Below are 14773 nucleotides of genomic sequence, written 5' to 3'. Positions count from 1 at the left end.
GTCCATCCTCCTAATAAGGACTCTAGGACCATGGACAGGTATGGAAAGCGGATGTTTTCTTCAGCGACCTTTGCGCTGAATTATCTTTGTCACTTCACCAGGCTTCAACGAGATATTCTCAAGGAACTGGGAGAAGTAGTCCAGGATCCTTCTGCTGCTGTGGCTCAGGAAAAGATTGCCTCGCAGCTTGCAATCCTGAATTCCATATCTAACTCCTCCATGACTCATATCCTATGCGGCCGATGGAGCGAGCAGGGCCGCAGGCACAGGAGTTGCTCTTAGGCCAAGCCTGGATGCGGCTTTGTAATTTTTTAAGGCATCCTTCACTAATACCCCTTTGATGGTTCGGCTTTGTTCGACCTCAGGTGAAGGATACCTTGACCAGGTGTGAGCAGGACGGTAAAACTCTTTCTGCCGTTGGAGTCCAGTTTTCCACTCCTTCTAGACCATACCCCAAGGGTCTGAAGGGAGGAAGATGTGGTTCCGTAAAGCCCAAGGAGCTACACTGGTCAGTTTACCCCAGAGGCAGAGGGGTAACAATAATAGACGCCGCCCTAGAGGCAGGGGTCCTCAGAACCAGGGCAACAGGGAGTCTCTTCCTGAGAATCCCTTTCAGCATCCCTGGTGTTGCCCGACTGTCCACCCTTGGAGGCAGTCGGGAAGGATTTCGCTGTACCCAGTAGCCTGGCAATCCCTATCTCAAGAGATGTGGGTACAGTCGATCATATCCGAGGGTTACAAAATCCCTTCGAAGGTTTCACGTGCCTCTACAATCCCTTCCAGACATCTCACCCGGTCAAAGGGATTTGGCAGAACAGGAGGTTTCAAAGCTCCTAGAAAAGAGCCGTCCAGACTGTGCCAGCAGACCAGGTAGGATCCGTCTACTGAGATTCTTTTGGTCCCCAAAAGGACGGGAGATTGGAGACCAATATTAAACCTGAGCAATCTAAACAGATTTGTCAAGAAGGCAAGATTCCGGATGGTCACGCTTCAGTCCATTCTGCCCTTTCTGGGCAAGGACAACTGGATGTGCTCTATAGACCTTCAGGATGCGTACTATCACATAAAGATTCACAGACGCTCCAGAAGGTTTCTCCGCCTAGGGACCAGTCATTACCAATTCAGGGCACTGCCCTTTGGCCTCACTTCAGCCCCCAGAGTGTTTACCAAATGCATGGCAGTGGTCACAGCTCATCTGAGATGTCAAGGATTCCAGGTGTTTCCCTATTTGGACGACTGGCTCCTCTCCGCCACCACCAAGTGTCAGCTTCTTCAGTCCAGAGACTACACTCTACAGCTTTGCAGGAGTTTGGGAATTTCAGTAAATTTGAAAAATCTTCTCTGCTGCCTTGCCAATCTATCACCTTTATAGGCGCAGAATTAAACACCGTCAAAATGTTAGCCAGACTAACGGATCAAAGAATTCTGGACATCCAAAATTCGATTGGCTTCTTTTGCAAAGCAACAAGATCAAAGCCAGATTTATACTGAAGGTTCTAGGTCTGATGGCTGCGGCCATTGTTCTTCTACCACTGGCTCGCCACATGCGTCTTCTGCAGTGGATGCTATTCACGATGAGGCACGGTATTGGTAACACAGTCGTGTCGAGCTCATCTGAACTGGTGGATATCTTCCCTCTTCTTCATCAGGGCCGACCCTTTATTCCTCCTACAGTTGCCACAGTCACTACGGATGCCTCTCTGATCGGGTGGGGAGGCATTATCAGGGCAGGATGGTCCACGGACGTGGCAACCCATAGAATACCATCTGCACATAAATGTCCTGGAGATGAGAGCAGTGCTTTTAACGTTGCAAGCCCTCAACGACTTTCTTCCCACGGGGACTATTGCAGTACAGACGGACAACATGTCCGTAGTCTGGTACATCAACAAACAGGGCGGACCAGGTCCTATCCGCTATGTCGAAGCTCTCAGACTTTGGCAATGGGCGATCTCTTCTCAGCGGTTTCTGATAGCAACGCACATCCCCGGCAAGTCCAACCTATTAGCGGACAGGCTGAGCAGGTCCATTCTGATGCCTCACGAGTGGTCTCTCAATCAATCTGTAGTGGATCAGATTTTTCTGAAGTGGGGCACTCCTTGTTGCGATCTTTTTGCTACTCCTCAAAACAACAAGTGCCCCGATTTCTTCACTCTCTTTCCCCTTCCAGGCCAACCTCTGAGAGAGACTCTAGCCCAGGATTGGCCCCGGGGACTTCTGTACGCTTTTCCTCCTTTTCCCTTGATTCCACAAGTCATTCAGAAAGCCACCGTTTTGAGAGCCAAGTTGATCCTCATTGCCCCATACTGGCCTCGACAAATTTGGTTTCCGTCTCTGCATCATCACCTTCTGGTGCAGCCCTGGCATCTGGACCCAGTTCCGGATCTTTTGATCCACCAATCGGGTCAGCAGCACCGCGCCATTCATTCTCTCAACCTCACTGCTTGGTAGCTCCACTTCCTACCCTAGCCAGGCTACCGATGATTTCGACTCAGTCAGAGACATTTTAGTCTCTTCCTTGAAGTCGCCCACTAGGACTGTTTATGCTAGCAAGTGGCAATTCCAGAAATATTGACCCCTTTACTGCTCCTGTACATTCGGTTTTAGATTTCCTGGCAGAGGTTTTTCATTCAGGATCCTCGTCATCTACAGTCAAAGTACAACTGGCTGCTATTTCCAAGTATCATGTCGGTCTGCATGACAATAACATTATGTCTCATAGGTTATGCAAGGCCTTTCTGAGAGGAGTTTTCCTCCTAAAACCACCTATAAAGCATCCTCCTCCGCAATGGGATCTAAACTTAATGTTGGCATCCTTGATACTACCTTCCTTGAACCGTCTGCTTCATGTTCTTTGAAGTTATTGACCTGGAAAACTATATTTTTACTGGCTGTCACTTCTGCAAGAAGGGTTTCGAGATTCAAGCTCTCTGCATCCTTATTTGGTTTTTCATAAGGACAGGGTATCATTAAGAACTAACCCTTCCTTTCTCCCCAAAGTCGTATCTCAAACCAACATTAACCAATCTATAGACCTACCAGTCTTTTCCCAAACTATTCCGACAGAGCTGAACAGAAACTGCATTTTTTGGATGTCCATCGTCAGCTCAGGTACTATTTGCATAGAACTAAACAATTCAGAAAATCGGACCAATTATTTGTCTCCTATGCAGAAAACAGGATAGGTCTTCCAGTATCTAAAGTGACCTTATCCAGATGGTTGACTTCCACTATTTCCTATGTGTACTCTCTCAGAGGCAAACAGCTATCTTCTAAGCCAAAAGCACACTCAACCAGGAGTCTATCCACTTCTGCAGCTTTTCAGGATAGACTACCCATTGATACCATTTGTGCAGCAGCTACTTGATACCTTTGTCTCTCATTACAAGTTGGACTTGGCCTCCAGAGATAGGGCCAGTTTTGGTTCCACAGTTCTCAAGAGTCTGTTCCATTGAGCCACCGGGATACAGGTGCTAGGGGGTCCCATCCAGCAAGAATGAAGGCGAGATTGACAACTTAACATTTAGAAGTTATGTACCTACCATAACGTTCCATGTTAGTTGTCTTCTCTGCCTTCTTTCTTCCTCCCTCCTTCCCCCTGGCCTGGACAGATCTTGAAGAGTTCCTATTAGGTTGTTTCCTCCGGAGCCTTCATATGAGGACTTCTATTAGGAACTTGTGTTCCTAATTATGTTAGGATAGTCTTTAGCAGGGTAGGTTAGCTACCAAATGAGATCTGAGGTAGTTCCGCCTTGCATCATGGGATATAGGGTTGCCTCGAGCTGGTAAAAGGAGTTCCTAAGCTAAAGCAGTGAGGAGCCGAGGATCGGCTCCGAACCCATCCAGCAAGAAAGAAGGCGAGAGAAGACAACTAACATGGAACGTTATGGTAGGTACATAACTTCTAATTCATTCACAAGAAACTGTTGACCGCGGACTTGATTTATGTGTTGGTGGTGGGTTAAGAGCTGTTTCCAAGGGCCATGTTGATTGTTCTTCAGGTGAGGATTTAAGCATTATTAACCTCTCTGATTTGCATATTACCGAGAATATGAGAAATGTTTTGTGTAAAGGCACTAAGTTTGTTCCAACTCATATTCCTTCTTTGGCAGATGTGATCCTTGAGGCCAAAGAATTTTGTAGAAAACTACATCTTAAAGTTTTCTTTGCTAGCAATGTGAAAGAGACAGTTAATGTTGCAAATGATATGAATAATAATTTTGTGTTAGAAAGTTCACTTATGGATATGTCTTTACATGAAAACGAAGTAATAGATATTTTTTCAAATGTGGAGTTTCAGTCAACTTCTGCGTCTGCTTTTGAATATTATACAGGGTACGGGAAGTTTGAAATTCCTAAAGTGCCTTTTGTTAGTGAATTTGTTCCTCCAAAAACAAATAACAGTGTTAATGTTTTTGAGAAAACTTTATGTAAACAAATGGTTAGGGAGTTTGGGTTATTTAAAAAGCATTTAACTTGTTTCAATCTTTCTAAAGTAGAATGGCAAGCCTTGTGTGAAATAAGGGAGCATAGTGACAAATATGTTTTCATGGAATCTGACATAGGAGGTAACTGGGTAATTCTACCCAGAAAGAGATATAATTTCATAGTGTTCAACTTGTTATCTGATGGTAATACTTATGCTAGCTTGTCAGCAAATCCGATGGTGGACTTCAACAGTGCCTTATATGACCTATTAGAGAGGGGTGAACGCTTGGGATTCTTTACAGCTGGGGATGTTAAGAAACTGCATATTAAGAATCCAAAAGATGCAAAATTTTTTTATTATCCCAAAGGTACATAAGGACTTGAGAAATCCACCTGGACTACCTATTGTATGGGCTAGAGGTGCCTGTTCACAGAACATTGGCATATTCCTGGACTCAGTATTAAAAGGTTATCTACCAAGAATACCCTCACATGTAAAAAATACTAAAGAAGTTTGTGATTATTTCAAGGGAGTTGCTTGGGAGGATGACATTTACTGGGTTAGTGTGGATATAAAATCTTTGTACATCTGTATTAATATCAATTGGGGGTTGAGGCAGTAGGCAAATTATTGGGTGAAGGACCACAAACTTCCTTTATTATTAGTCTGTTGGAATTTTGCCTTACACATAATTATTTTGAGTTTGAAAAGAGATTTTTTCTACAGAAGGATGGTACTGCGATGGGTGCCTCTTTTGCACCATCTTATGCCATTATTTTTATGGGATATTTTGAAAATTTGTTTGTGTATTCTAAGAGTTTTTTTTCAAAACAAGGTGGTCAAATATAAAAGATTTATTGATGACCTTTTGTTTTTGTGTAATGGCGACCCCAAAGAATTTGAAGAGTTTATATCTAGCTTAAGGACCAATCCATGTGGGTTGGACTTAACTTTCAATATAGGTGGGGATAGGATTCAATATTTAGATGTGGAATTTTATGTTGGGTCAGATGGAAGAATACAACATAGACCGTTTTATAAGACAACAGCAGTTAATAACTTTTTACATGCATCTAGTATGCATAGCTCCCATCTTACTGAATCACTGCCAATTGGGGAATTTAAACGAATTGCAGGTAACATTTCAGAAAAAGACAAATTCAGAGTAGAATTTGACCGAGTACATGAGAAGTTATGTGCCAGAGGATATTCTCATAAAATAGTGAAGGCAGCTAGAGCCAAAGTAGAAAGAGAGCTGGGGTTAATCTACCATGATCAAAGTTCCTTGGGTATTATAAGAAAACATAAAAGTAGGATCTATAGCAATGTGGGCAACAATATAGTAGGGGAAAAGGAAGACAAAATATTTTTTGTCAACAGGTTTTCAGCCTTTTCTCCTATTTTAAGGAAATTGGTGATGGCATTGTGGCCTATCATCAGTAGGGATGACAACTTGAGAAACATTATTCCTAAGGAAGTGATTTTTTTCTTACAGTAGGTTTCAAAATTTAAAGGAGCTAGTTAGAAACAGAGGTAGAAGGAAAACAATGGTTAATGCAGGGGCATATGCATGTGGTAGGTGTAAAGTATGTGAAAAAATTAGGAATCTAGATGGCACTAGGATCAATGGCATTTTTATATAATGCCACAGACCAATTTGATTGTAATTTCTATGGGGTAATCTATGCTATTGAATGTAATTGTCCAGTACCAAAATGGTATTTGGGGCAAACCAAGTGCATGGTCAAATTAAGAATCCTAGAGCATCTAGGAGACATTAGAAACGTAAGGCTTGATAGCCCAGTGGCTAGTCATTTCCATGACGAGCATGGAGGTTCGGTGAAGGATTTAATTTTCAGTGTTATAGCCAAACCCTATGGGGTGGGGGGACAAACAATAATTTTCAAAGGAGGTTATTAAATAGGGAATCAAAATATATTATTAATTTTAATACTCTTTATCCCAATGGTATGAATTTGGAAATATGAAAAGAATTAACGGATGTTTCAGAAGAATTATCTTGGTATAAATTATTTAGTGTATTAGTAACATTAGTAATTTTACATGTAATAAAGTATAGTATAAGGCACAGATGCTTTTTTGTAAATGTGGCTTTAGATTTTGTAAATGTGGCTTTAGATTTTTGAGAAATGTTAATTGATTTCAATTAATGAAATGCTGGGTGGTTCAAATAGGACTGTGTTTGAGAACGTGAATTATTCCATGTGAAGGCGAAGGCCGAGGTACCAGAATCATAATAAAATATTTTATTTATTTCCAATCCGTGCAGTTATTTCCGTTACTGAGAAGTTTGGTTTATTTTGTTGTGTGGTGGCTATCTACCTGGGTCCCCAGATTTCTTATTACCTCTTCTGTATTAAGAGGGCTGCCACGTATGTGGTAATAAATGAGTGTTTTGTTTTTCCCAAATGGGATGACTATGCATTTTTTGGCATTTAGCTTGAGGCCATGACTTTGACACCAGGTGTCCGTCTCAGTAAGGCCCTTTTGCAGGATGTCCATGTCAGCCAGAGAGTCAATTATGCCTCCCAGTTTGCAGTCATCGGCGAACTTGGTTAGCCACAGTCCTCCTGTGTTTGCCTGTACTTCTGAGAAGTATATGCCAAACAGTAGGGGTTCCAGGACCGAGCCTTGCAGGACACCACTTGTGACTGGTTTAGAGTCGGACCTGAAGCCCGCTATTCTTACCGTGTGAGTTTTGTCTGTAAGCCAGTTGGCAACCCATCTCGTGGCATAGGGGTTTATGTTCAGGCTGGTGTAATTTTCTGCAATACCAGAGTGGGGAATGGTGGCGAAAGCCTTGGCGAGGTCAAGGTAGGCTGTGTGAACCACCTTTCCCTCGTCTAAGGCCTTGGTGACTGTCTTGAAGAAGTCAACCAGGTTTAGTAGGCATGATCTGCCCTTAACAAAATCAAACTGGGTCGGGTAAAGTGTTTGGAGGTTCCCAATGTCTTTGTTAATGAGTTCCATGATGATGTGCTCCATAGCCTTTCAGACCAGGCTAGTCAGGCTTACGGGGCGATAGTTACCAGGGTCAGTTGTGGCCCCTCCTTTGTGAAGAGGAATAAGAAGTTATGTACCTACCATAACGTTCCATGTTAGTTGTCTTCTTCTCGCCTTCTTTCTTGCTGGTTGAGTTCAGAGCCGATCCTCGGCTCCGACTCGGCCATCTACTAGCTCGAGAGCTATTTACTGGCTCCAGGCCTCCCCATATCCCACAATGCTTGGCGCTAGATACCCAGATCTTGTTTGGCAGAGCTAACACCATAGAAAAATTTCAAGGAAACTACAAGGTTTACTTACAGTAGTAAAACAGAGGAAGAACATAACCCACATAAGAATTAGCCAGAGGAAGAAGGCCTCAAAAAGGACTCTTCTTGGTCTGTCCAGGCTAGGGGGATGGAAGGTGGGACGCAAGAAAGAAGGCGAGAAGAAGACAACTAACATGGAACGTTAAGTTGTCTATCTCGCTTTCATTCTTGCTGGTTGGGACAGCGTCCCTAGCACCTTAGTCCTGGGTGGCTCATCGGAACAGACTCTTGAGCACAGTGGAACCAAAATCAGCTCTACTCCTAGAGGCCATATCCAACTGAAATGAAAGTATGAGGAGTGGCCCATGTGGCTGCAGCACAAATAGATTTCATTGGTAGTCTTGCTTGAAAAGCTACCGAAGTAGCTAAAGCTCTGGTGGAATGACCTTTAGGTTTAGTAGGAAGTTCTTTATGTCCCAGTTGATAAATTAAAGTAATAATGGAGGACAACCACCTGGATAAGGTTACTTTAGAAACTGGCAGTCCCTGTTTGCCCTCAGCATAGGACAGGAAGAGTTGGTCTGATTTTCTTCTTTGTTTAGTCCTATCCAAATAAAAACGTAATTGCCTATGAACGTCCAATTGGTGTAACTTTTGTTCAGCTTTGTTCGAATAGTTGGGAAAAAAGACAGGTAGATCAATAGCCTGATTCAGGTTTGTTTTGGAAAGTATCTTGGGCAGAAACAAAGGATTAGTCCTGAGTGAAACTCTATCCTTATGAAACACAAGGTAAGGAGGATGAATACAGAGGGCTTGAAGTTCCGAAACTCTCCTAGCTGAGGTGATGGCTACTAAAAAGATAGTCTTCCAGGAGAGTAATTTTAAGGAACAGGAAGCCGCAGGTTCAAAAGGGGGAAGAATCAAGGAAGCTAATATCAAGTTTAAATCCCACGGCGGTGGGGCAACTCTGACTGTGGGCCTAAGCAAAATAGTCCCTTTAAGAAAGGTCTTGCAAAGTTTGTGGGACATGATGCTGGTTTCTGACAGGCCAGTGTGGAAATTTGCAATAGCAGCTAATTGGACCCTAATGGTGGCAGACGAGGAGCCAGCTTGAAAAAGTTCTGCTAAAAAATCTAGAACGTGATGGACAGGGGCTGTAAAGGGATCTATATTCCTAGCCTCTGCCCAGAAAGAGAAACGTTTCCACTTACTAGCATAAGTCTTCCTGGTGGTAGATTTGTGTGAAGAAAGGATGATTTCATGCACCGGCTGAGAAATATGTGGAAGCCTGGCTAAGGTTGGAAGTGGAGCAACCAAGCCGTGAGGCTGAGAGACTGAAGGGATCAGTGCATCCCGCCCGACTGATGGACCAAGAGGTCTGGCACTGGGTCCAGATTCCAAGGCTGCTCCAGCAGGTGACAATGCAGGAATGGGAACCAAATTTGTCGAGGCCAGTAAGGGGCAATGAGGATCATCCTGGATCCCAATGCGGTCACGTTCTGAATTAGCATGGGAATTAGTGGAAAAGGTGGGAATGCATACAGAAGACCCCGGGGCCAATCGTGAACTAGAGCGTCTCTGGGGGAGTGGCCGGAAAGGGGGAAGAGAGTGAAGAAATCATCGCACTTGCTGTTGAGAGGACTTGAGAAAAGGTCGCAGCAAGGTTGACCCCATCTGCTGAAAATTTTGTCCGCTACTGACTGATTGAGAGACCACTCGTTAGGCGTGAGAATAGCTCTGCTCAGTCTGTCCGCTATGACATTGGACTTCCCGGGGATGTGCATTGCTATCAGAAACCGTTGAGAGGAGATCGCCCACTGCCAGAGTCAGAGTGCTTCTCGACATAAGGGATAGGACTTGGTTCCGCCCTGCTTGTTGATGTACCACACTACAGACATATTGTCTGTTTGAATTGCAATAGTCCCGGTGGGTAGAGAGTCCTGAAGAGCTTGCAACGCTAAAAGCACCACTCTCATCTCCAAGACATTTATGTGCAGGTGGTACTCTAGTGGTTGCCAAGTGCCCTGGACAGTCCTGCCCTGAAAATGCCCCCCCACCCAATCAGGGAGGCATCCATGGTCACTGTGGCAACAGGAGGAGGAAGAACAAACGGTCTGCCCTGGAGTACTACAGGGGACACCATCCATCAAGCCAGGTGGTCTTTGCATGATTGAGTGATCATTATCTTGTGAGACATCGGCAGTTGCTGAAAGGACCATTGGGTAAAAAGCATCCACTGAAGAATCCACATGTGAAAACGAGCCAGGGGAACTAGTATGACTGCTGCTGCCATGAGGCCCAGCGTTTTTAGTACAAATCTGGCCTGAATCCTCTTGCACTGTAGTAAGACCTGCACATGCCGGTTAATGTCTGACACACTGTCTAGAGGAAGTTTTGTGGACAGATCTTTTGTATTTAATCTTGCGCCTATAAAGGTTATAGACTGACAAGGCGACAATGCTGATTTTTCAAAATTTATTGAGATACCTAGCTCGGAGCAAGTTTGGATGGTATAATCCCTGGCTCGCAGTAGCTGATGCCTGGTGGAAGCAGTAAGGAGCCAGTCGTCTAGATGTGGAAACACCTGGAATCCTCGCCATCTCAGGTGAGCCGTAACCACTGCCATGCATTTGGTGAACACCCTGAGGGCTGTGGTGAGACCAAAGGGCAGGGCTCTGAATTGATAGTGACTGGCTCCCAGCTGGAAGCAGAGAAACCTTCTGGAGCACCTGTCCATTTTGATATGATAATACGCATCCTGAAGGCCTATGGAGCACATCCAATTGTCCTGACCCAAAAAGGATAGAATGGACTGAAGCGTGACCATCCAGAACTTTGTTCTTTGAACAGATTTGTTTAACCTGTTGAGATCCAAAATGGGTCTCCAGTCCCCAGTCTTTTTTTGGTACCAAAAAGAACTTGGAGTAAATTCCGGATCCTTGCTGGTCTGCTGGGACTGGCTGGATGGCCCTTTTTTCTAGCAGTTTTGAAATTTCTGGCACTGCTTGTTCCCTTAGACTGGGTGGGACATCTGGAAGGGACTTGGTTGTTTGTACAGGGGTGTGGACAAAGGGGATTTTGTAACCCTCGGATATGATGGACCGTACCCATTTGTCTTCTGTGAGGAGTTGCCAGGCTTCTAGGTACAGTGACAATCTTGGTGTTTTGTATCCACAGTGACAATCTTCCCCCAACTGCCTCCGAAGGTGGACAGTCGGGCAGACCCTCAGGGGTGCTGAAAGGGTTTGTCAGAGAAAGATTCTCTGCTACCCTGATGTTGCGGACTCCCTCTGCCCCTCGGGCGGCGTCTATTATTCCCTCCCTGCCCTGGAGGGAAACTCACCATGTGTGTCAGGCATGACTCCCTGGGGTTTCCAAAACCACATTTTCCCACTCTTCTGACCTTTAGGGTATGGTCTAGAGGGAGTAGAAAAACAGATTCCCACGGCAGAGATAGTCTTGCCTTCCTGCTCACACCTGGTAAGGGTATCCTTCACCTGTGATCCAAACAGAGCCGAACCATCGAAGGGGGTATTGCTGCAGGACGCCTTAAAGGGGTCAGCAAAGTTACATAACCGCATCCAGGCATGTCTTCTCAAAGCCACGCCTGTACCTGCAGCCCTACTCACCCCATTGGCTGCATAAGAAATGAGCCGCATGGAGGAGTTGACGACTGAGTTAAGGGTTGCCAGCTGGGAGTTCATCTTATCTTGAGCCCCTGCAGCTGAGGGAACCTGAAGGGTATCACCCAGTTCCTTGAGAAGATCCCTTTGAAGGCGGGTGAAGTGGCACAGATAATTCAGCGACCGCATGGAAAAGGTCGCTGAGGAAAACATCCACTTCCCGTACCTGTCCATTGTCCTAGACTCTATTAGGAGGATGGACAGGCACCGAAGGGTCAGCCAACTCCTTCTTCGTGGCTGCTGCCACCACCATGGCATCAACGGGGACACCTTTTGTCAAAAATTGTTTGTTGGGTGGGGCTGTAATGAACTTAGTGGGCCTACGGGGAGTTGGTTCCACTGTGTCCGGGGCTGACCACGCCCTTCAAGCCACTACTTCCATGAGCGGGTCGAAGGGTGGAGACACCCAGGAGGTGGAAGGGTGAGAACCAAATGCGTCCAGGCATACCGACTCGTCCTTGGAAGGGTTAAGGGCAGTCCAGTTCCCCCTCTGCTTAAGGATCTCTAGGATGTCTGAAAAGGAGACATCCTCAGAGGGGGATCTTGGGGACCCTTCCAAATCCTCCAAGTCGGTATCAGACGTGACTGACTCAGGGGAGTCGACATGTTTCCTCTTACATTTTCTCTTCCGAGGGGGCTCCTCTGAAAGATCAGGGGAGGCCTCGGAAGAGGAAGATACGCCCAATGGGGCGATCTGGAGCATCTGTTCTCCACGCTTGGGGTCAGGAGGGTGGGCAGAGACCGATGCAGGCACCATGGGGGGAGGAGCCGAAGGGGCTGATCGAGGAGCCGACTCAGGAGTCAGCACGCTCCTCATGACCTCGAAGGTGCTCCTATCAGGCAGAGCAGAAGGTCCCCACTCTGAGGAGACGTGAACCCCTCCCGGCACCGAGAGGGATGGCTCCGAGGCCGATGTCGGGGCCGAGTTCACCTGCGCCGAAGCCCTGAGAGGGAGAACGGGGTCAGGCAAGGGTTCCGATGCCACTCGCCCCCTCGGAGCCGACGATGGAGTCCCGGCACCCAGATCCCTCCAACGAAGGAACCAATGAAGAGCTCGGAGCCGACGAAGGAGCCAAAATGTGTGGTATCGGCTCCGACGTTTCTAAGATTCGAGCCCCTACCAGCTCCGGCTCCGAACGCAAAGGGGAAGTCTGAGGAGGAATTGCTGAAGACACCGGGACAACCACAGTCTGTTGAGAAGGGCTGGTTAACATTTGGGCCAGGGCCTGCGATTTAAGGAGTCTACTGACCACCCTCTCCAAGTCATGATCAGATTGCCTGGAGGACCGAAAGGAGTGGGACCTATGGCTTCGTTCAGATTGAAGCAATGTTGACCTCGGAGCTGAACGAACCGATTCTACGGAAGGGGACCTAGAACGTTTTCGGCTCAAAGATGGTTCCGATACTAAAGTCGGAGCCGATTGAGGTCTAGAGATGTCGACTCCAGCCGGAACCGAAGAGGAGGAAAATGCTCCACCCGGCGACGGCTCTGAACTGGGAGCCAACGGTTTGGTGGGCTTTGAGGATTTCCCCGACTGAGGTTTCGCTGGGGATCCCTCTGGCTTAAGTAAGCCTCTCAAAATAAGCTTGTTCCTACGCTCCTGCAGGACTCTCGGGCTAAAGGCGTGACAGACCGAGCAGGAGTCCTGCAGGTGTAGGGAACCCAAGCAATACACACAAGAAGTGTGACCGTCTGTCAGAGACATCTTCTGACAGCACGAGTCACACTTCTTGAAGCCTGAAACTTTAGTATCCTTAGACATACTGTCAAGGGGATACTAAAGAGAGAAAAATTAAACTAGTGCTTAAACAAGGCACACAAAAACACTTACACACCTGCACTAGTTAAGTTAACAATAATAACTACAAAACTATCACCACACTTAATAACAACAACTATCCTTAATAAAAATATACAGATACTATAAGGCTAAACACAACTCCTATAAAGTACCAAAGGGGTGGGGTTAGCCACTAAAGAGAAGAAACAAGGGGGGTAAGGGAAGAAACTCTCTAACAAAAAATGAGTTTCGTAGGCGGGATAAACTACGGGATACACAGTCTAACTACACTAAAATGGAAGACAATCTAAATATACTAAAAATGCAAGGTAAATTTCTAGCTAATAATACAAAAAACGGAATAATACGACCTGTGCCAGTAAAATCGCAACCTCTTGGCTGAAGCGGCAAACGAGATCTAGGTATCTAGCGCCAAGCATTGTGGGATATGGGGAGGCCTTGAGCCAGTAAATAGCTCTCAAGCTTTAGTAGATGGCCGAGTCGGAGCCGAGGATCGGCTCCGAACCCAACCAGCAAGAATGAAGGCGAGATAGACAACTTAACATTAACCATTGCTGTGCGCCATTCAATGGGCATGTAGCCTGTGGAGAGGCTGAGGTTGAACAGCGTGTTTAGGTGGGGGGGTTAGTTCGTTCTGTAGTTCATGCAAGACGCAGCCTGGGACACCATCTGGTCCCACAGACACACTGTTGTTTATGGCTTTTGAAAAGGCTGTTTTCACCTGTGCGTCTGTGATTTTTGGGACACTACAATTTTCCGGTATTGTTGTGGGCCCTTTTGGAGGTGAGAGGGCATTGAAGTTTGCACTGAATCTATCTGCCAGCATGTTGGCAATATCAGTAGGTTCAGTATACAGGGGAGTTTACCAGCTGATCCAGGGTGTTTGAGTTGATGAATTCCAGGAAGCGCTGGGCCTGAGAATTTTTACTCAAGTAGTTTTCCCAGTGAATGGTAGGGTAATTGAAATCACTCAATATCAGGGTGTTCGGTAGGACCTTCATGTTTTCCAGTGTCTCCAGAAAGGTGGAGTGGTGTCCTGGGTCATGGAGGGTGATCTGTAACAGGCCACAATTTGCATTGCAGATTTGCACGATGTTAGTTGCACATGGATGATCTCAGAGGTATCATGCTGTGCCACTACCCTGGAGGTGTAGGCATCCTTGATGAATATGGATACACCCCCACCTTTTGTTTTTCGGTCCGTGTTCTGTGACCGAAACGTGTGGTATGAGTTGTAGCCCAGTAGTGCTGGGGTGCTCTCTGGAGCCTTGAACCCACTTTCAGTTACTGCACAGATGTCGACGTTCTCCATACTGAGGAGTGCTTCGAGTGCGTGCATTTTGAGATTTAAACTCCTGAGGTTGAGTAGCATAACCCTCAGTTTTTTGTTAATTGTGCTGTTTATGGAGGTGGGTTTGACTTTTGAGCCTTGCCTAAAAAAGGCACTATGGGGGCAGCAAGAGCATTGGCCAGTATTCGAAAGCCTAGGGGTGTCAGGTGCAAGCAAACGCGGCTTGTCGAGCATGTCGTCCCAGTCTGACAGACACTGGATCCCCTTTGAATGACACCAGAAGCTTAGCCAATTGT

At 46.0% G+C, this 14773-nt stretch overlaps 1 protein-coding gene across 2 annotated transcripts in view; it reads right to left on the bottom strand.

Annotated features, from left to right (window-relative positions):
* Positions 1-14773, bottom strand: part of IKBKB (inhibitor of nuclear factor kappa B kinase subunit beta) — a 1482168-nt gene that overhangs the window by 295811 nt on the left and 1171584 nt on the right. The gene's annotated exons all lie outside the window — the stretch shown is intronic.

This window comes from Protopterus annectens, chromosome 9.part0 (genome assembly GCF_019279795.1).
Source record: "Protopterus annectens isolate FY-2018-M chromosome 9.part0, PAN1.0, whole genome shotgun sequence".
Taxonomy (NCBI): domain Eukaryota; kingdom Metazoa; phylum Chordata; order Ceratodontiformes; family Protopteridae; genus Protopterus; species Protopterus annectens.
This window is presented reverse-complemented; position numbering and strand designations above follow the sequence as displayed.